This window comes from Balaenoptera physalus, assembly GCF_965194825.1.
Source record: "Balaenoptera physalus genome assembly, chromosome: X".
Classification (NCBI taxonomy): Eukaryota; Metazoa; Chordata; class Mammalia; order Artiodactyla; family Balaenopteridae; genus Balaenoptera; species Balaenoptera physalus.
This window is the reverse complement of record NC_138903.1, coordinates 146,695,043-146,717,690: the sequence shown is the minus strand read 5'-3', so window position 1 is coordinate 146,717,690 and position 22,648 is coordinate 146,695,043.

Here is a 22,648-nt window from a genome sequence, read left to right as displayed (position 1 = left end):
TGGAATGGCGAACCCGAGCACAAGGAGATGAGAAATGAGGTGCGTTTTAGGAACCTTTCCCCATCACACGGTGTACCAACTTCTTGGTTTCTCATGCATGTTTTCGATGTAGGAAGATGCCCTTGAACCTCGAGATTTGGGACCCCTGCAATGGGTACCACGCAGTATTACTTTAAAGGGTCTGCGTTTGCTCACCCAACCTCACCAAACCTCTCAGCCCCAAGAGTGTCCACCCTTATGTCTCATCCAGCTGTGGGTCTAGATATGGTCAATCCAGGTTCCATCACAGCCCCTGAACGAATTGTGTAAGAATTTCTCTCTCTTTCACTGTCTTTGTTTCATGGGTTTTTAAAAGTAATTTATTTTTATAATGGGGTTTAGCTGCTTTTCACTGCTGTGTTTATGCCGCTTTACACCCACTTGACACACTAACAGAGAGATTTCAATACATAGGTTTTAAGATTATTACTAGTCAGATATATCCTTGTGTGGTGAATAGGGGGTGTTGAGTCCAGTTCTCTGAGCAAGGAGTCGGTCTTGTCTATTACATATTGGGTTTATGGAACGGTATCTCAGCTAATTTGAAACCCTTGTTTTTTGTATTACCCCACCTCACCTTTCCTGTTAAGCAGCCATAGTGTGTTTTCTGCATGTGTGACTCTGTTCTGTTTTGTAATTCAGTTCAAGTGTAATGGTTTTTACTTTCCCTGTATAAGTGATATCTTATGAGAAGTGTCCTTTTCTGTGTGACTTATTTCACTTACAATCGACGTACCTAAATCCACTCATCATGCTGCTACTAGCCTTATGACATTGATTTCATGGCTGAGTGATATTCCATTGTACATAAGGACCACAACTTCTTTATCCATTTTTCTCTTTCCTGGGGTATTGAAGGTGGAATGAAGTGGAGGTCCTTGGCAACAGAGCAGCCCTAAACTTTGGTGTGCTTGTGTCTTGCTGATTTTTAATTTTCCCAATTTATACCCCCATGCGTGGAAGTGCCCTATGCGCTCTAAGCTGTGTTTTTTAGATGTTTCAGGACACACCGTACCCTTCTCCAGGGTGGCTGTTGGCAATTTACATCCCGCCCATCAGCGTAGCAAGGCTCCCATTTCTCCATGGCCTGTTCTGCATTTCTGGTTTGACACTTTTCTCAGCATGGCCCTTTTGACCGATGGGAAGCGAGACTTCTTTGTAGCGCTGATTTGCCAATCCAGGTTGCTTGGTTGGCCAAAAAGGGCGTATGCTTTTTTTCCTGAATATATTCAGGAAAAAACGCATACGCCCTTTTTGGCCAAGGGCATCATTGTCAACGTTTTGCCGCTTTTCATGTGCTTTAAAGGCGATTCGAATCTACCTCCTGAAATCTGTTTCCTGCAATTCTGCCTTGATTTCAAATCCTGTTCTTTGCCTTCCCTCAATATATTTGTGGACGAGAGTTATCATTTATAACTCTGCAGGTTTGTGAATTGCAGTGCCCTGAAGCTCCATTTTACAACTCGCTTTTTTGGGAGCTGGCCGCAAAAGTGCAGGATGGCTTCAGGCCCTGTTCTGGTTCTGGGGGGCAGGCTGAGCCTGTGGATATTTCTTCTTCCTGATGGGAAAATAGAGTGACCTGTGTCTGTCCCAATACCAAGAGCTAGTCTCTCATTGGTTCCCCGTCTTCCCGTTCATCCTCAGGAAAAATTGCAAACTGTATGGAACAGGAGGTTAAAGGTGCTGATACTCCAAGTAGGGAGATTGCTAGTAAAGTGGCTGGAATTGCGAACCCAAGCTCAAGGAGATGACAAATGAGGTGCGTTTTAGAAAGCTTTCCCCATCACACGGTGTACCATCTTCTGGGTTTCTCATGCATGTTTTCGATGTAGGAAAATGCCCTTGAACCTTGAGATTTGGGACCCATGGGATGGGTACCACACAGTATTACTTTAAAGGGTCTGCGTTTGCTCACCCAACCTCACAAAACCTCTCAGCCCCAAGAGTGTCCACCCTTATGTCTCATCCAGCTGTGGGTCTAGATATGGTCAATCTGGGTTGCATCACAGCCCCTGAACGAATTGTGTAAGAATTTCTCTCTCTTTCTCTGTCTTTGTTTCATGGGTTTTAAAAGTAATTTATGTTTATAATGGGGTTTAGCTGCTTTTCACTGCTGTGTTTATGCCGCTTTACACCCACTTGACACACTAACAGAGAGATTTCAATACATAGGTTTTAAGATTATTACTAGTCAGATATATCCTTGTGTGGTGAATAGGGGGTGTTGAGTCCAGTTCTCTGAGCAAGGAGTCGGTCTTGTCTATTACATATTGGGTTTATGGAACGGTATCTCAGCTAATTTGAAACAATTGTTTTATGTATCACCCCACCTCACCTTCCCTGTTAAGCAGCCATATTGTGTTTTCTGCATGTGTGACTCTGTTCTGTTTTGTATTTCAGTTCAAGTGTAGTGGTTTTTACTTTCCCTCTATAAGTGATATCTTATGAGAAGTGTCCTTTTCTGTGTGACTTATTTCACTTAGAATCATCGTACCTAAATCCACTCATCATGCTGCTACTAGCCTTATGACATTGATTTCATGGCTGAGTGATATTCCATTGTACATAAGGACCACAACTTCTTTATCCATTTTTCTCTTTCCTGGGATATTGAAGTTGGAATGAAGTGGAGGTCCTTGGCAACAGAGCAGCCCTAAACTTTGGTGTGCTTGTGTCTTGCTGATTTTTAATTTTCCCAATTTATACCCCCATGTGTGGAAGTGCCCTATGCGCTCTAAACTGTGTTTTTTAGATGTTTGAGGACATACCGTACCCTTCTCTAGCGTGGCTGTTGGCAATTTACATCCCGCCCATCAGCGTAGCAAGGCTCCCATTTCTCCATGGCCTGTCCTGCATTTCTGGTTTTGACACTTTTCTCAGCATGGCCCTTTTGACCGATGGGAAGCGAGACTTCTTTGTAGCGCTGATTTGCCTTTCCAGGTTGCTTGGTTTGCCAAAAAGGGCGTATGCGTTTTTTCCTGAATATATTCAGGAAAAAACGCATACGCCCTTTTTGGCCAAGGGCCTCATTGTCAACGTTTTGCTGCTTTTCATGTGCTTTAAAGGCGATTCGAATCTCCCTCCTGAAATCTGTTTCCTGCAATTCTGCCTTGATTTCAAATCCTCTTCTTTGCCTTCCCTCAATATATTTGTGGACGAGAGTTATCATTTATAACTCTGCAGGTTTGTGAATTGCAGTGCCCTGAAGCTCCATTTTACAACTCGCTTTTTGGGAGCTGGCCGTAAAAGCGCAGGATGGCTTCAGGCCCTGTTCTGGTTCCGGGGGGCAGGCTGAGCCTGTGGTTAATTCTTCTCCCTGATGGGAAAATAGAGTGACCTGTGCCTGTCCCAACACCAAGAGCTAGTCTCTCATTGGTTCCCCATCTTCCCATTCATCCTCAGGACAAATTGCAACCTGTACGGAACAGGAGGTTAAAGGTGCTGATACTCCAAGTAGGGAGATTGCTAGTAAAGTGGCTGGAATGGCGAACCCGAGCACAAGGAGATGAGAAATGAGGTGCGTTTTAGAAACCATTCCCCATCACACGGTGTACCATCTTCTGGGTTTCTCATGCATGTTTTCGATGTAGGAAGATGCACTTGAACCTCGAGATTTGGGACCCATGGGATGGGTACCACACAGTATTACTTTAAAGGGTCTGCGTTTGCTCACCCAACCTCACCAAACCTCTCAGCCCCAAGAGTGTCCACCCTTATGTCTCATCCAGCTGTGGGTCTAGATATGGTCAATCCGGGTTGCATCACAGCCCCTGAACGAATTGTGTAAGAATTTCTCTCTCTTTCTCTGTCTTTGTTTCAGGGGTTTTAAAAAGTAATTTATGTTTATAATGGGGTTTAGCTGCTTTTCACTGCTGTGTTTATGCCGCTTTACACCCACTTGACACACTAACAGAGAGATTTCAATACATAGGTTTTAAGATTATTACTAGTCAGATATATCCTTGTGTGGTGAATAGGGGGTGTTGAGTCCAGTTCTCTGAGCAAGGAGTCGGTCTTGTCTATTACATATTGGGTTTATGGAACGGTATCTCAGCTAATTTGAAAGCCTTGTTTTATGTATCACCCCACGTCACCTTCCCTGATAAGCAGCCATAGTGTGTTTTCTGCATGTGTGACTCTGTTCTGTTTTGTATTTCAGTTCAAGTGTAATGGTTTTTACTTTCCCTGTATAAGTGATATCTTATGAGAAGTGACCTTTTCTGTGTGACTTATTTCACTTAGAATCATCGTACCTAAATCCACTCATCATGCTGCTACTAGCCTTATGACATTGATTTCATGGCTGAGTGATATTCCATTGTACATAAGGACCACAACTTCTTTATCCATTTTTCTCTTTCCTGGGATATTTAAGGTGGAATGAAGTGGAGGTCCTTTGCAACAGAGCAGCCCTAAACTTTGGTGTGCTTGTGTCTTGCTGATTTTTAATTTTCCCAATTTATACCCCCATGCGTGGAAGTGCCCTATGCGCTCTAAGCTGTGTTTTTTAGATGTTTGAGGACACACCGTACCCTTCTCCAGCATGGCTGTTGACAATTTACATCCCGCCCATCAGCGTAGCAAGGCTCCCAATTCTCCATGGCCTGTCCTTCATTACTGGTTTTGACACTTTTCTCAGCATGGCCCTTTTGACCGATGGGAAGCGAGACTTCTTTGTAGCGCTGATTTGCCTTTCCAGGTTGCTTGGTTGGCCAAAAAGGGCGTATGCGTTTTTTCCTGAATATATTCAGGAAAAAACGCATACGCCCTTTTTGGCCAAGGGCCTCATTGTCAACGTTTTTTTCATGTGCTTTAAAGGCGATTCGAATCTACCTCCTGAAATCTGTTTCCTGCAATTCTGCCTTGATTTCAAATCCTCTTCTTTGCCTTCCCTCAATATATTTGTGGACGAGAGTTATCATTTATAACTCTGCAGGTTTGTGATTTGCAGTGCCCTGAAGCTCCATTTTACAACTCGCTTTTTGGGAGCTGGCCGTAAAAGCGCAGGATGGCTTCAGGCCCTGTTCTGGTTCCGGGGGGCAGCTGAGCCTGTGGTTATTTCTTCTTCCTGATGGGAAAATAGAGTGACCTGTGCCTGTCCCAACACCTAGAGCTAGTCTCTCATTGGTTCCCCATCTTCCCATTCATCCTCAGGACAAATTGCAACCTGTACGGAACAGGAGGTTAAAGGTGCTGATGCTCCAAGTAGGGAGATTGCTAGTAAAGTGGCTGGAATGGCGAACCCGAGCACAAGGAGATGAGAAATGAGGTGCGTTTTAGGAACCTTTCCCCATCACACGGTGTACCAACTTCTTGGTTTCTCATGCATGTTTTCGATGTAGGAAGATGCCCTTGAACCTCGAGATTTGGGACCCCTGCGATGGGTACCACGCAGTATTACTTTAAAGGGTCTGCGTTTGCTCACCCAACCTCACCAAACCTCTCAGCCCCAAGAGTGTCCACCCTTATGTCTCATCCAGCTGTGGGTCTAGATATGGTCAATCTGGGTTGCATCACAGCCCCTGAACGAATTGTGTAAGAATTTCTCTCTCTTTCTCTGTCTTTGTTTCATGGGTTTTTAAAAGTAATTTATGTTTATAATGGGGTTTAGCTGCTTTTCACTGCTGTGTTTATGCCGCTTTACACCCACTTGACACACTAACAGAGAGATTTCAATACATAGGTTTTAAGATTATTACTAGTCAGATATATCCTTGTGTGGTGAATAGGGGGTGTTGAGTCCAGTTCTCTGAGCAAGGAGTCGGTCTTGTCTATTACATATTGGGTTTATGGAACGGTATCTCAGCTAATTTGAAACAATTGTTTTATGTATCACCCCACCTCACCTTCCCTGTTAAGCAGCCATAGTGTGTTTTCTGCATGTGTGACTCTGTTCTGTTTTGTATTTCAGTTCAAGTGTAGTGGTTTTTACTTTCCCTGTATAAGTGATATCTTATGAGAAGTGTCCTTTTCTGTGTGACTTATTTCACTTAGAATAATCGTACCTAAATCCACTCATCATGCTGCTACTAGCCTTATGACATTGATTTCATGGCTGAGTGATATTCCATTGTACATAAGGACCACAACTTCTTTATCTATTTTTCTCTTTCCTGGGATATTGAAGTTGGAATGAAGTGGAGGTCCTTGGCAACAGAGCAGCCCTAAACTTTGGTGTGCTTGTGTCTTGCTGATTTTTAATTTTCCCAATTTATACCCCCATGTGTGGAAGTGCCCTATGCGCTCTAAACTGTGTTTTTTAGATGTTTCAGGACACACCATACCTTCTCCAGAGTGGCTGTTGGCAATTTACATCCCGCCCATCAGCATAGCAAGGCTCCCATTTCTCCATGGCCTGTCCTGCATTTCTGGTTTTGACACTTTTCTCAGCATGGCCCTTTTGACCGATGGGAAGCGAGACTTCTTTGTAGCGCTGATTTGCCAATCCAGGTTGCTTGGTTGGCCAAAAAGGGCGTATGCGTTTTTTCCTGAATATATTCAGGAAAAAACGCATACGCCCTTTTTGGCCAAGGGCATCATTGTCAACGTTTTGCTGCTTTTCTTGTGCTTTAAAGGCGATTCGAATCTACCTCCTGAAATCTGTTTCCTGCAATTCTGACTTGATTTCAAATCCTCTTTTTGCCTTCCCTCAATATATTTGTGGACGAGAGTTATCATTTATAACTCTGCAGGTTTGTGAATTGCAGTGCCCTGAAGCTCCATTTTACAACTCGCTTTTTTGGGAGCTGGCCGCAAAAGCGCAGGATGGCTTCAGGCCCTGTTCTGGTTCTGGGGGGCAGGCTGAGCCTGTGGATATTTCTTCTTCCTGATGGGAAAATAGAGTGACCTGTGTCTGTCCCAATACCAAGAGCTAGTCTCTCATTGGTTCCCCGTCTTCCCGTTCATCCTCAGGAAAAATTGCAACCTATACGGAACAGGAGGTTAAAGGTGCTGATACTCCAAGTAGGGAGATTGCTAGTAAAGTGGCTGGAATTGTGAACCCAAGCTCAAGGAGATGACAAATGAGGTGCGTTTTAGAAAGCTTTCCCCATCACACGGTGTACCATCTTCTGGGTTTCTCATGCATGTTTTTGATGTAGGAAGATGCCCTTGAACCTGGAGATTTGGGACTCATGGGATGGGTACCACACAGTATTACTTTAAAGGGTCTGCGTTTGCTCACCCAACCTCACCAAACCTCTCAGCCCCAAGAGTGTCCACCCTTATGTCTCATCCAGCTGTGGGTCTAGATATGGTCAATCCGGGTTGCATCACAGCCCCTGAACGAATTGTGTAAGAATTTCTCTCTCTTTCTCTGTCTTTGTTTCATGGGTTTTTAAAAGTAATTTATGTTTATAATGGGGTTTAGCTGCTTTTCACTGCTGTGTTTATGCCGCTTTACACCAACTTGACACACTAACAGAGAGATTTCAATACATAGGTTTTAAGATTATTACTAGTCAGATATATCCTTGTGTGGTGAATAGGGGGTGTTGAGTCCAGTTCTCTGAGCAAGGAGTCGGTCTTGTCTATTACATATTGGGTTTATGGAACGGTATCTCAGCTAATTTGAAACCCTTGTTTTATGTATCACCCCACCTCACCTTCCCTGTTAAGCAGCCATAGTGTGTTTTCTGCATGTGTGACTCTGTTCTGTTTTGTATTTCAGTTCAAGTGTAATGGTTTTTACTTTCCCTGTATAAGTGATATCTTATGAGAAGTGTCCTTTTCTGTGTGACTTATTTCACTTAGAATCGTCGTACCTAAATCCACTCATCATGCTGCTACTAGCCTTATGACATTGATTTCATGGCTGAGTGATATTCCATTGTACATAAGGACCACAACTTCTTTATCCATTTTTCTCTTTCCTGGGATATTGAAGGTGGAATGAAGTGGAGGTCCTTGGCAACAGAGCAGCCCTAAACTTTGGTGTGCTTGTGTCTTGCTGATTTTTAATTTTCCCAATTTATACCCCCATGCGTGGAAGTGCCCTATGCGCTCTAAGCTGTGTTTTTTAGATGTTTGTGGACACACCGTACCCTTCTCCAGCGTGGCTGTTGGCAATTTACATCCCGCCCATCAGCGTAGCAAGGCTCCCATTTCTCCATGGCCTGTCCTGCATTTCTGGTATTGACACTTTTCTCAGCATGGCCCTTTTGACCGATGGGAAGCGAGACTTCTTTGTAGCGCTGATTTGCCTTTCCAGGTTGCTTGGTTGGCCAAAAAGGGCGTATGCGTTTTTTTCCTGAATATATTCAGGAAAAAACGCATACGCCCTTTTTGGCCAAGGGCATCATTGTCAACGTTTTGCCACTTTTCATGTGCTTTAAAGGCGATTCGAATCTACCTCCTGAAATCTGTTTCCTGCAATTCTGCCTTGATTTCAAATCCTCTTTTTGCCTTCCCTCAATATATTTGTGGACGAGAGTTATCATTTATAACTCTGCAGGTTTGTGAATTGCAGTGCCCTGAAGCTCCATTTTACAACTCGCTTTTTTGGGAGCTGGCCGCAAAAGCGCAGGATGGCTTCAGGCCCTGTTCTGGTTCTGGGGGGCAGGCTGAGCCTGTGGATATTTCTTCTTCCTGATGGGAAAATAGAGTGACCTGTGTCTGTCCCAATACCAAGAGCTAGTCTCTCATTGGTTCCCCGTCTTCCCGTTCATCCTCAGGAAAAATTGCAACCTATACGGAACAGGAGGTTAAAGGTGCTGATGCTCCAAGTAGGGAGATTGCTAGTAAAGTGGCTGGAATTGCGAACCCAAGCTCAAGGAGATGACAAATGAGGTGCGTTTTAGAAAGCTTTCCCCATCACACGGTGTACCATCTTCTGGGTTTCTCATGCATGTTTTCGATGTAGGAAGATGCCCTTGAACCTGGAGATTTGGGACCCATGGGATGGGTACCACACAGTATTACTTTAAAGGGTCTGCGTTTGCTCACCCAACCTCACCAAACCTCTCAGCCCCAGGAGTGTCCACCCTTATGTCTCATCCAGCTGTGGGTCTAGATATGGTCAATCCGGGTTGCATCACAGCCCCTGAACGAATTGTGTAAGAATTTCTCTCTCTTTCTCTGTCTTTGTTTCATGGGTTTTTAAAAGTAATTTATGTTTATAATGGGGTTTAGCTGCTTTTCACTGCTGTGTTTATGCCGCTTTACACCCACTTGACACACTAACAGAGAGATTTCAATACATAGGTTTTAAGATTATTACTAGTCAGATATATCCTTGTGTGGTGAATAGGGGGTGTTGAGTCCAGTTCTCTGAGCAAGGAGTCGGTCTTGTCTATTACATATTGGGTTTATGGAACGGTATCTCAGCTAATTTGAAACCCTTGTTTTATGTATCACCCCACCTCACCTTCCCTGTTAAGCAGCCATAGTGTGTTTTCTGCATGTGTGACTCTGTTCTGTTTTGTATTTCAGTTCAAGTGTAATGGTTTTTACTTTCCCTCTATAAGTGATATCTTATGAGAAGTGTCCTTTTCTGTGTGACTTATTTCACTTAGAATCGTCGTACCTAAATCCACTCATCATGCTGCTACTAGCCTTATGACATTGATTTCAGGGCTGAGTGATATTCCATTGTACATAAGGACCACAACTTCTTTATCCATTTTTCTCTTTCCTGGGATATTGAAGGTGGAATGAAGTGGAGGTCCTTGGCAACAGAGCAGCCCTAAACTTTGGTGTGCTTGTGTCTTGCTGATTTTTAATTTTCCCAATTTATACCCCCATGCGTGGAAGTGCCCTATGCGCTCTAAGCTGTGTTTTTTAGATGTTTGTGGACACACCGTACCCTTCTCCAGCGTGGCTGTTGGCAATTTACATCCCGCCCATCAGCGTAGCAAGGCTCCCATTTCTCCATGGCCTGTCCTGCATTTCTGGTTTTGACACTTTTCTCAGCATGGCCCTTTTGACCGCTGGGAAGCGAGACTTCTTTGTAGCGCTGATTTGCCAATCCAGGTTGCTTGGTTGGCCAAAAAGGGCGTATGCGTTTTTTCCTGAATATATTCAGGAAAAAACGCATACGCCCTTTTTGGCCAAGGGCCTCATTGTCAACGTTTTGCTGCTTTTCATGTGCTTTAAAGGCGATTCGTATCTACCTCCTGAAATCTGTTTCCTGCAATTCTGCCTTGATTTCAAATCCTCTTCTTTGCCTTCCCTCAATATATTTGTGGACGAGAGTTATCATTTATAACTCTGCAGGTTTGTGATTTGCAGTGCCCTGAAGCTCCATTTTACAACTCGCTTTTTGGGAGCTGGCCGTAAAAGCGCAGGATGGCTTCAGGCCCTGTTCTGGTTCCGGGGGGCAGCTGAGCCTGTGGTTAATTCTTCTTCCTGATGGGAAAATAGAGTGACCTGTGCCTGTCCCAACACCTAGAGCTAGTCTCTCATTGTTTCCCCATCTTCCCATTCATCCTCAGGACAAATTGCAACCTGTACGGAACAGGAGGTTAAAGGTGCTGATACTCCATGTAGGGAGATTGCTAGTAAAGTGGCTGGAATGGCGAACCCGAGCACAAGGAGATGAGAAATGAGGTGCGTTTTAGAAAGCTTTCCCCATCACATGGTGTACCATCTTCTGGGTTTCTCATGCATGTTTTCGATGTAGGAAGATGCCCTTGAACCTGGAGATTTGGGACCCATGGGATGGGTACCACACAGTATTACTTTAAAGATACTGCGTTTGCTCACCCAACCTCACCAAACCTCTCAGCCCCAAGAGTGTCCACCCTTATGTCTCATCCAGCTGTGGGTCTAGATATGGTCAATCCGGGTTGCATCACAGCCCCTGAACGAATTGTGTAAGAATTTCTCTCTCTTTCACTGTCTTTGTTTCATGGGTTTTTAAAAGTAATTTATTTTTATAATGGGGTTTAGCTGCTTTTCACTGCTGTGTTTATGCCGCTTTACACCCACTTGACACTAACAGAGAGAGATTTCAATACATAGGTTTTAAGATTATTACTAGTCAGATATATCCTTGTGTGGTGAATAGGGGGTGTTGAGTCCAGTTCTCTGAGCAAGGAGTCGGTCTTGTCTATTACATATTGGGTTTATGGAACGGTATCTCAGCTAATTTGAAACAATTGTTTTATGTATCACCCCACCTCACCTTCCCTGTTAAGCAGCCATAGTGTGTTTTCTGCATGTGTGACTCTGTTCTGTTTTGTATTTCAGTTCAAGTGTAGTGGTTTTTACTTTCCCTCTATAAGTGATATCTTATGAGAAGTGTCCTTTTCTGTGTGACTTATTTCACTTAGAATCATCGTACCTAAATCCACTCATCATGCTGCTACTAGCCTTATGACATTGATTTCATGGCTGAGTGATATTCCATTGTACATAAGGACCACAACTTCTTTATCCATTTTTCTCTTTCCTGGGATATTGAAGGTGGAATGAAGTGGAGGTCCTTGGCAACAGAGCAGCCCTAAACTTTGGTGTGCTTGTGTCTTGCTGATTTTTAATTTTCCCAATTTATACCCCCATGCGTGGAAGTGCCCTATGCGCTCTAAGCTGTGTTTTTTAGATGTTTGAGGACATACCGTACCCTTCTCTAGCGTGGCTGTTGGCAATTTACATCCCGCCCATCAGCGTAGCAAGGCTCCCATTTCTCCATGGCCTGTCCTGCATTTCTGGTTTTGACACTTTTCTCAGCATGGCCCTTTTGACCGATGGGAAGCGAGACTTCTTTGTAGCGCTGATTTGCCTTTCCAGGTTGCTTGGTTTGCCAAAAAGGGCGTATGCGTTTTTTCCTGAATATATTCAGGAAAAAACGCATACGCCCTTTTTGGCCAAGGGCCTCATTGTCAACGTTTTGCTGCTTTTCATGTGCTTTAAAGGCGATTCGAATCTCCCTCCTGAAATCTGTTTCCTGCAATTCTGCCTTGATTTCAAATCCTCTTCTTTGCCTTCCCTCAATATATTTGTGGACGAGAGTTATCATTTATAACTCTGCAGGTTTGTGAATTGCAGTGCCCTGAAGCTCCATTTTACAACTCGCTTTTTGGGAGCTGGCCGTAAAAGCGCAGGATGGCTTCAGGCCCTGTTCTGGTTCCGGGGGGCAGGCTGAGCCTGTGGTTAATTCTTCTCCCTGATGGGAAAATAGAGTGACCTGTGCCTGTCCCAACACCAAGAGCTAGTCTCTCATTGGTTCCCCATCTTCCCATTCATCCTCAGGACAAATTGCAACCTGTACGGAACAGGAGGTTAAAGGTGCTGATACTCCAAGTAGGGAGATTGCTAGTAAAGTGGCTGGAATGGCGAACCCGAGCACAAGGAGATGAGAAATGAGGTGCGTTTTAGAAACCTTTCCCCATCACACGGTGTACCATCTTCTGGGTTTCTCATGCATGTTTTCGATGTAGGAAGATGCACTTGAACCTCGAGATTTGGGACCCATGGGATGGGTACCACACAGTATTACTTTAAAGGGTCTGCGTTTGCTCACCCAACCTCACCAAACCTCTCAGCCCCAAGAGTGTCCACCCTTATGTCTCATCCAGCTGTGGGTCTAGATATGGTCAATCCGGGTTGCATCACAGCCCCTGAACGAATTGTGTAAGAATTTCTCTCTCTTTCTCTGTCTTTGTTTCATGGGTTTTAAAAAGTAATTTATGTTTATAATGGGGTTTAGCTGCTTTTCACTGCTGTGTTTATGCCGCTTTACACCCACTTGACACACTAACAGAGAGATTTCAATACATAGGTTTTAAGATTATTACTAGTCAGATATATCCTTGTGTGGTGAATAGGGGGTGTTGAGTCCAGTTCTCTGAGCAAGGAGTCGGTCTTGTCTATTACATATTGGGTTTATGGAACGGTATCTCAGCTAATTTGAAACCGTTGTTTTATGTATCACCCCACCTCAGCTTCCCTGTTAAGCAGCCATAGTGTGTTTTCTGCATGTGTGACTCTGTTCTGTTTTGTATTTCAGTTCAAGTGTAATGGTTTTTACTTTCCCTGTATAAGTGATATCTTATGAGAAGTGTCCTTTTCTCTGTGACTTATTTCACTTAGAATCGTCGTACCTAAATCCACTCATCATGCTGCTACTAGCCTTATGACATTGATTTCATGGCTGAGTGATATTCCATTGTACATAAGGACCACAACTTCTTTATCCATTTTTCTCTTTCCTGGGATATTTAAGGTGGAATGAAGTGGAGGTCCTTTGCAACAGAGCAGCCCTAAACTTTGGTGTGCTTGTGTCTTGCTGATTTTTAATTTTCCCAATTTATACCCCCATGCGTGGAAGTGCCCTATGCGCTCTAAGCTGTGTTTTTTAGATGTTTGAGGACACACCGTACCCTTCTCCAGCATGGCTGTTGACAATTTACATCCCGCCCATCAGCGTAGCAAGGCTCCCAATTCTCCATGGCCTGTCCTTCATTACTGGTTTTGACACTTTTCTCAGCATGGCCCTTTTGACCGATGGGAAGCGAGACTTCTTTGTAGCGCTGATTTGCCTTTCCAGGTTGCTTGGTTGGCCAAAAAGGGCGTATGCGTTTTTTCCTGAATATATTCAGGAAAAAACGCATACGCCCTTTTTGGCCAAGGGCCTCATTGTCAACGTTTTTTTCATGTGCTTTAAAGGCGATTCGAATCTACCTCCTGAAATCTGTTTCCTGCAATTCTGCCTTGATTTCAAATCCTCTTCTTTGCCTTCCCTCAATATATTTGTGGACGAGAGTTATCATTTATAACTCTGCAGGTTTGTGATTTGCAGTGCCCTGAAGCTCCATTTTACAACTCGCTTTTTGGGAGCTGGCCGTAAAAGCGCAGGATGGCTTCAGGCCCTGTTCTGGTTCCGGGGGGCAGCTGAGCCTGTGGTTATTTCTTCTTCCTGATGGGAAAATAGAGTGACCTGTGCCTGTCCCAACACCTAGAGCTAGTCTCTCATTGGTTCCCCATCTTCCCATTCATCCTCAGGACAAATTGCAACCTGTACGGAACAGGAGGTTAAAGGTGCTGATGCTCCAAGTAGGGAGATTGCTAGTAAAGTGGCTGGAATGGCGAACCCGAGCACAAGGAGATGAGAAATGAGGTGCGTTTTAGGAACCTTTCCCCATCACACGGTGTACCAACTTCTTGGTTTCTCATGCATGTTTTCGATGTAGGAAGATGCCCTTGAACCTCGAGATTTGGGACCCCTGCGATGGGTACCACGCAGTATTACTTTAAAGGGTCTGCGTTTGCTCACCCAACCTCACCAAACCTCTCAGCCCCAAGAGTGTCCACCCTTATGTCTCATCCAGCTGTGGGTCTAGATATGGTCAATCTGGGTTGCATCACAGCCCCTGAACGAATTGTGTAAGAATTTCTCTCTCTTTCTCTGTCTTTGTTTCATGGGTTTTTAAAAGTAATTTATGTTTATAATGGGGTTTAGCTGCTTTTCACTGCTGTGTTTATGCCGCTTTACACCCACTTGACACACTAACAGAGAGATTTCAATACATATGTTTTAAGATTATTACTAGTCAGATATATCCTTGTGTGGTGAATAGGGGGTGTTGAGTCCAGTTCTCTGAGCAAGGAGTCGGTCTTGTCTATTACATATTGGGTTTATGGAACGGTATCTCAGCTAATTTGAAACAATTGTTTTATGTATCACCCCACCTCACCTTCCCTGTTAAGCAGCCATAGTGTGTTTTCTGCATGTGTGACTCTGTTCTGTTTTGTATTTCAGTTCAAGTGTAGTGGTTTTTACTTTCCCTGTATAAGTGATATCTTATGAGAAGTGTCCTTTTCTGTGTGACTTATTTCACTTAGAATAATCGTACCTAAATCCACTCATCATGCTGCTACTAGCCTTATGACATTGATTTCATGGCTGAGTGATATTCCATTGTACATAAGGACCACAACTTCTTTATCTATTTTTCTCTTTCCTGGGATATTGAAGTTGGAATGAAGTGGAGGTCCTTGGCAACAGAGCAGCCCTAAACTTTGGTGTGCTTGTGTCTTGCTGATTTTTAATTTTCCCAATTTATACCCCCATGTGTGGAAGTGCCCTATGCGCTCTAAACTGTGTTTTTTAGATGTTTCAGGACACACCATACCTTCTCCAGAGTGGCTGTTGGCAATTTACATCCCGCCCATCAGCATAGCAAGGCTCCCATTTCTCCATGGCCTGTCCTGCATTTCTGGTTTTGACACTTTTCTCAGCATGGCCCTTTTGACCGATGGGAAGCGAGACTTCTTTGTAGCGCTGATTTGCCAATCCAGGTTGCTTGGTTGGCCAAAAAGGGCGTATGCGTTTTTTCCTGAATATATTCAGGAAAAAACGCATACGCCCTTTTTGGCCAAGGGCATCATTGTCAACGTTTTGCTGCTTTTCTTGTGCTTTAAAGGCGATTCGAATCTACCTCCTGAAATCTGTTTCCTGCAATTCTGACTTGATTTCAAATCCTCTTTTTGCCTTCCCTCAATATATTTGTGGACGAGAGTTATCATTTATAACTCTGCAGGTTTGTGAATTGCAGTGCCCTGAAGCTCCATTTTACAACTCGCTTTTTTGGGAGCTGGCCGCAAAAGCGCAGGATGGCTTCAGGCCCTGTTCTGGTTCTGGGGGGCAGGCTGAGCCTGTGGATATTTCTTCTTCCTGATGGGAAAATAGAGTGACCTGTGTCTGTCCCAATACCAAGAGCTAGTCTCTCATTGGTTCCCCGTCTTCCCGTTCATCCTCAGGAAAAATTGCAACCTATACGGAACAGGAGGTTAAAGGTGCTGATACTCCAAGTAGGGAGATTGCTAGTAAAGTGGCTGGAATTGTGAACCCAAGCTCAAGGAGATGACAAATGAGGTGCGTTTTAGAAAGCTTTCCCCATCACACGGTGTACCATCTTCTGGGTTTCTCATGCATGTTTTTGATGTAGGAAGATGCCCTTGAACCTGGAGATTTGGGACTCATGGGATGGGTACCACACAGTATTACTTTAAAGGGTCTGCGTTTGCTCACCCAACCTCACCAAACCTCTCAGCCCCAAGAGTGTCCACCCTTATGTCTCATCCAGCTGTGGGTCTAGATATGGTCAATCCGGGTTGCATCACAGCCCCTGAACGAATTGTGTAAGAATTTCTCTCTCTTTCTCTGTCTTTGTTTCATGGGTTTTTAAAAGTAATTTATGTTTATAATGGGGTTTAGCTGCTTTTCACTGCTGTGTTTATGCCGCTTTACACCAACTTGACACACTAACAGAGAGATTTCAATACATAGGTTTTAAGATTATTACTAGTCAGATATATCCTTGTGTGGTGAATAGGGGGTGTTGAGTCCAGTTCTCTGAGCAAGGAGTCGGTCTTGTCTATTACATATTGGGTTTATGGAACGGTATCTCAGCTAATTTGAAACCCTTGTTTTATGTATCACCCCACCTCACCTTCCCTGTTAAGCAGCCATAGTGTGTTTTCTGCATGTGTGACTCTGTTCTGTTTTGTATTTCAGTTCAAGTGTAATGGTTTTTACTTTCCCTGTATAAGTGATATCTTATGAGAAGTGTCCTTTTCTGTGTGACTTATTTCACTTAGAATCGTCGTACCTAAATCCACTCATCATGCTGCTACTAGCCTTATGACATTGATTTCATGGCTGAGTGATATTCCATTGTACATAAGGACCACAACTTCTTTATCCATTTTTCTCTTTCCTGGGATATTGAAGGTGGAATGAAGTGGAGGTCCTTGGCAACAGAGCAGCCCTAAACTTTGGTGTGCTTGTGTCTTGCTGATTTTTAATTTTCCCAATTTATACCCCCATGCGTGGAAGTGCCCTATGCGCTCTAAGCTGTGTTTTTTAGATGTTTGTGGACACACCGTACCCTTCTCCAGCGTGGCTGTTGGCAATTTACATCCCGCCCATCAGCGTAGCAAGGCTCCCATTTCTCCATGGCCTGTCCTGCATTTCTGGTATTGACACTTTTCTCAGCATGGCCCTTTTGACCGATGGGAAGCGAGACTTCTTTGTAGCGCTGATTTGCCTTTCCAGGTTGCTTGGTTGGCCAAAAAGGGCGTATGCGTTTTTTTCCTGAATATATTCAGGAAAAAACGCATACGCCCTTTTTGGCCAAGGGCATCATTGTCAACGTTTTGCCACTTTTCATGTGCTTTAAAGGCGATTCGAATCTACCTCCTGAAATCTGTTTCCTGCAATTCTGCCTTGATTTCAAATCCTCTTTTTGCCTTCCCTCAATATATTTGTGGACAAGAGTTATCATTTATAACTCTGCAGGTTTGTGAATTGCAGTGCCCTGAAGCTCCATTTTACAACTCGCTTTTTTGGGAGCTGGCCGCAAAAGCGCAGGATGGCTTCAGGCCCTGTTCTGGTTCTGGGGGGCAGGCTGAGCCTGTGGATATTTCTTCTTCCTGATGGGAAAATAGAGTGACCTGTGTCTGTCCCAATACCAAGAGCTAGTCTCTCATTGGTTCCCCGTCTTCCCGTTCATCCTCAGGAAAAATTGCAACCTATACGGAACAGGAGGTTAAAGGTGCTGATGCTCCAAGTAGGGAGATTGCTAGTAAAGTGGCTGGAATTGCGAACCCAAGCTCAAGGAGATGACAAATGAGGTGCGTTTTAGAAAGCTTTCCCCATCACACGGTGTACCATCTTCTGGGTTTCTCATGCATGTTTTCGATGTAGGAAGATGCCCTTGAACCTGGAGATTTGGGACCCATGGGATGGGTACCACACAGTATTACTTTAAAGGGTCTGCGTTTGCTCACCCAACCTCACCAAACCTCTCAGCCCCAGGAGTGTCCACCCTTATGTCTCATCCAGCTGTGGGTCTAGATATGGTCAATCCGGGTTGCATCACAGCCCCTGAACGAATTGTGTAAGAATTTCTCTCTCTTTCTCTGTCTTTGTTTCATGGGTTTTTAAAAGTAATTTATGTTTATAATGGGGTTTAGCTGCTTTTCACTGCTGTGTTTATGCCGCTTTACACCCACTTGACACACTAACAGAGAGATTTCAATACATAGGTTTTAAGATTATTACTAGTCAGATATATCCTTGTGTGGTGAATAGGGGGTGTTGAGTCCAGTTCTCTGAGCAAGGAGTCGGTCTTGTCTATTACATATTGGGTTTATGGAACGGTATCTCAGCTAATTTGAAACCCTTGTTTTATGTATCACCCCACCTCACCTTCCCTGTTAAGCAGCCATAGTGTGTTTTCTGCATGTGTGACTCTGTTCTGTTTTGTATTTCAGTTCAAGTGTAATGGTTTTTACTTTCCCTCTATAAGTGATATCTTATGAGAAGTGTCCTTTTCTGTGTGACTTATTTCACTTAGAATCGTCGTACCTAAATCCACTCATCATGCTGCTACTAGCCTTATGACATTGATTTCAGGGCTGAGTGATATTCCATTGTACATAAGGACCACAACTTCTTTATCCATTTTTCTCTTTCCTGGGATATTGAAGGTGGAATGAAGTGGAGGTCCTTGGCAACAGAGCAGCCCTAAACTTTGGTGTGCTTGTGTCTTGCTGATTTTTAATTTTCCCAATTTATACCCCCATGCGTGGAAGTGCCCTATGCGCTCTAAGCTGTGTTTTTTAGATGTTTGTGGACACACCGTACCCTTCTCCAGCGTGGCTGTTGGCAATTTACATCCCGCCCATCAGCGTAGCAAGGCTCCCATTTCTCCATGGCCTGTCCTGCATTTCTGGTTTTGACACTTTTCTCAGCATGGCCCTTTTGACCGCTGGGAAGCGAGACTTCTTTGTAGCGCTGATTTGCCAATCCAGGTTGCTTGGTTGGCCAAAAAGGGCGTATGCGTTTTTTCCTGAATATATTCAGGAAAAAACGCATACGCCCTTTTTGGCCAAGGGCCTCATTGTCAACGTTTTGCTGCTTTTCATGTGCTTTAAAGGCGATTCGTATCTCCCTCCTGAAATCTGTTTCCTGCAATTCTGCCTTGATTTCAAATCCTCTTCTTTGCCTTCCCTCAATATATTTGTGGACGAGAGTTATCATTTATAACTCTGCAGGTTTGTGATTTGCAGTGCCCTGAAGCTCCATTTTACAACTCGCTTTTTGGGAGCTGGCCGTAAAAGCGCAGGATGGCTTCAGGCCCTGTTCTGGTTCCGGGGGGCAGCTGAGCCTGTGGTTAATTCTTCTTCCTGATGGGAAAATAGAGTGACCTGTGCCTGTCCCAACACCTAGAGCTAGTCTCTCATTGTTTCCCCATCTTCCCATTCATCCTCAGGACAAATTGCAACCTGTACGGAACAGGAGGTTAAAGGTGCTGATACTCCAAGTAGGGAGATTGCTAGTAAAGTGGCTGGAATGGCGAACCCGAGCACAAGGAGATGAGAAATGAGGTGCGTTTTAGGAACCTTTCCCCATCACACGGTGTACCAACTTCTTGGTTTCTCATGCATGTTTTCGATGTAGGAAGATGCCCTTGAACCTCGAGATTTGGGACCCCTGCAATGGGTACCACGCAGTATTACTTTAAAGGGTCTGCGTTTGCTCACCCAACCTCACCAAACCTCTCAGCCCCAAGAGTGTCCACCCTTATGTCTCATCCAGCTGTGGGTCTAGATATGGTCAATCCAGGTTCCATCACAGCCCCTGAACGAATTGTGTAAGAATTTCTCTCTCTTTCACTGTCTTTGTTTCATGGGTTTTTAAAAGTAATTTATTTTTATAATGGGGTTTAGCTGCTTTTCACTGCTGTGTTTATGCCGCTTTACACCCACTTGACACACTAACAGAGAGATTTCAATACATAGGTTTTAAGATTATTACTAGTCAGATATATCCTTGTGTGGTGAATAGGGGGTGTTGAGTCCAGTTCTCTGAGCAAGGAGTCGGTCTTGTCTATTACATATTGGGTTTATGGAACGGTATCTCAGCTAATTTGAAACCCTTGTTTTTTGTATTACCCCACCTCACCTTTCCTGTTAAGCAGCCATAGTGTGTTTTCTGCATGTGTGACTCTGTTCTGTTTTGTAATTCAGTTCAAGTGTAATGGTTTTTACTTTCCCTGTATAAGTGATATCTTATGAGAAGTGTCCTTTTCTGTGTGACTTATTTCACTTACAATCGACGTACCTAAATCCACTCATCATGCTGCTACTAGCCTTATGACATTGATTTCATGGCTGAGTGATATTCCATTGTACATAAGGACCACAACTTCTTTATCCATTTTTCTCTTTCCTGGGGTATTGAAGGTGGAATGAAGTGGAGGTCCTTGGCAACAGAGCAGCCCTAAACTTTGGTGTGCTTGTGTCTTGCTGATTTTTAATTTTCCCAATTTATACCCCCATGCGTGGAAGTGCCCTATGCGCTCTAAGCTGTGTTTTTTAGATGTTTCAGGACACACCGTACCCTTCTCCAGGGTGGCTGTTGGCAATTTACATCCCGCCCATCAGCGTAGCAAGGCTCCCATTTCTCCATGGCCTGTTCTGCATTTCTGGTTTGACACTTTTCTCAGCATGGCCCTTTTGACCGATGGGAAGCGAGACTTCTTTGTAGCGCTGATTTGCCAATCCAGGTTGCTTGGTTGGCCAAAAAGGGCGTATGCTTTTTTTCCTGAATATATTCAGGAAAAAACGCATACGCCCTTTTTGGCCAAGGGCATCATTGTCAACGTTTTGCCGCTTTTCATGTGCTTTAAAGGCGATTCGAATCTACCTCCTGAAATCTGTTTCCTGCAATTCTGCCTTGATTTCAAATCCTGTTCTTTGCCTTCCCTCAATATATTTGTGGACGAGAGTTATCATTTATAACTCTGCAGGTTTGTGAATTGCAGTGCCCTGAAGCTCCATTTTACAACTCGCTTTTTTGGGAGCTGGCCGCAAAAGTGCAGGATGGCTTCAGGCCCTGTTCTGGTTCTGGGGGGCAGGCTGAGCCTGTGGATATTTCTTCTTCCTGATGGGAAAATAGAGTGACCTGTGTCTGTCCCAATACCAAGAGCTAGTCTCTCATTGGTTCCCCGTCTTCCCGTTCATCCTCAGGAAAAATTGCAAACTGTATGGAACAGGAGGTTAAAGGTGCTGATACTCCAAGTAGGGAGATTGCTAGTAAAGTGGCTGGAATTGCGAACCCAAGCTCAAGGAGATGACAAATGAGGTGCGTTTTAGAAAGCTTTCCCCATCACACGGTGTACCATCTTCTGGGTTTCTCATGCATGTTTTCGATGTAGGAAAATGCCCTTGAACCTTGAGATTTGGGACCCATGGGATGGGTACCACACAGTATTACTTTAAAGGGTCTGCGTTTGCTCACCCAACCTCACAAAACCTCTCAGCCCCAAGAGTGTCCACCCTTATGTCTCATCCAGCTGTGGGTCTAGATATGGTCAATCTGGGTTGCATCACAGCCCCTGAACGAATTGTGTAAGAATTTCTCTCTCTTTCTCTGTCTTTGTTTCATGGGTTTTAAAAGTAATTTATGTTTATAATGGGGTTTAGCTGCTTTTCACTGCTGTGTTTATGCCGCTTTACACCCACTTGACACACTAACAGAGAGATTTCAATACATAGGTTTTAAGATTATTACTAGTCAGATATATCCTTGTGTGGTGAATAGGGGGTGTTGAGTCCAGTTCTCTGAGCAAGGAGTCGGTCTTGTCTATTACATATTGGGTTTATGGAACGGTATCTCAGCTAATTTGAAACAATTGTTTTATGTATCACCCCACCTCACCTTCCCTGTTAAGCAGCCATATTGTGTTTTCTGCATGTGTGACTCTGTTCTGTTTTGTATTTCAGTTCAAGTGTAGTGGTTTTTACTTTCCCTCTATAAGTGATATCTTATGAGAAGTGTCCTTTTCTGTGTGACTTATTTCACTTAGAATCATCGTACCTAAATCCACTCATCATGCTGCTACTAGCCTTATGACATTGATTTCATGGCTGAGTGATATTCCATTGTACATAAGGACCACAACTTCTTTATCCATTTTTCTCTTTCCTGGGATATTGAAGTTGGAATGAAGTGGAGGTCCTTGGCAACAGAGCAGCCCTAAACTTTGGTGTGCTTGTGTCTTGCTGATTTTTAATTTTCCCAATTTATACCCCCATGTGTGGAAGTGCCCTATGCGCTCTAAACTGTGTTTTTTAGATGTTTGAGGACATACCGTACCCTTCTCTAGCGTGGCTGTTGGCAATTTACATCCCGCCCATCAGCGTAGCAAGGCTCCCATTTCTCCATGGCCTGTCCTGCATTTCTGGTTTTGACACTTTTCTCAGCATGGCCCTTTTGACCGATGGGAAGCGAGACTTCTTTGTAGCGCTGATTTGCCTTTCCAGGTTGCTTGGTTTGCCAAAAAGGGCGTATGCGTTTTTTCCTGAATATATTCAGGAAAAAACGCATACGCCCTTTTTGGCCAAGGGCCTCATTGTCAACGTTTTGCTGCTTTTCATGTGCTTTAAAGGCGATTCGAATCTCCCTCCTGAAATCTGTTTCCTGCAATTCTGCCTTGATTTCAAATCCTCTTCTTTGCCTTCCCTCAATATATTTGTGGACGAGAGTTATCATTTATAACTCTGCAGGTTTGTGAATTGCAGTGCCCTGAAGCTCCATTTTACAACTCGCTTTTTGGGAGCTGGCCGTAAAAGCGCAGGATGGCTTCAGGCCCTGTTCTGG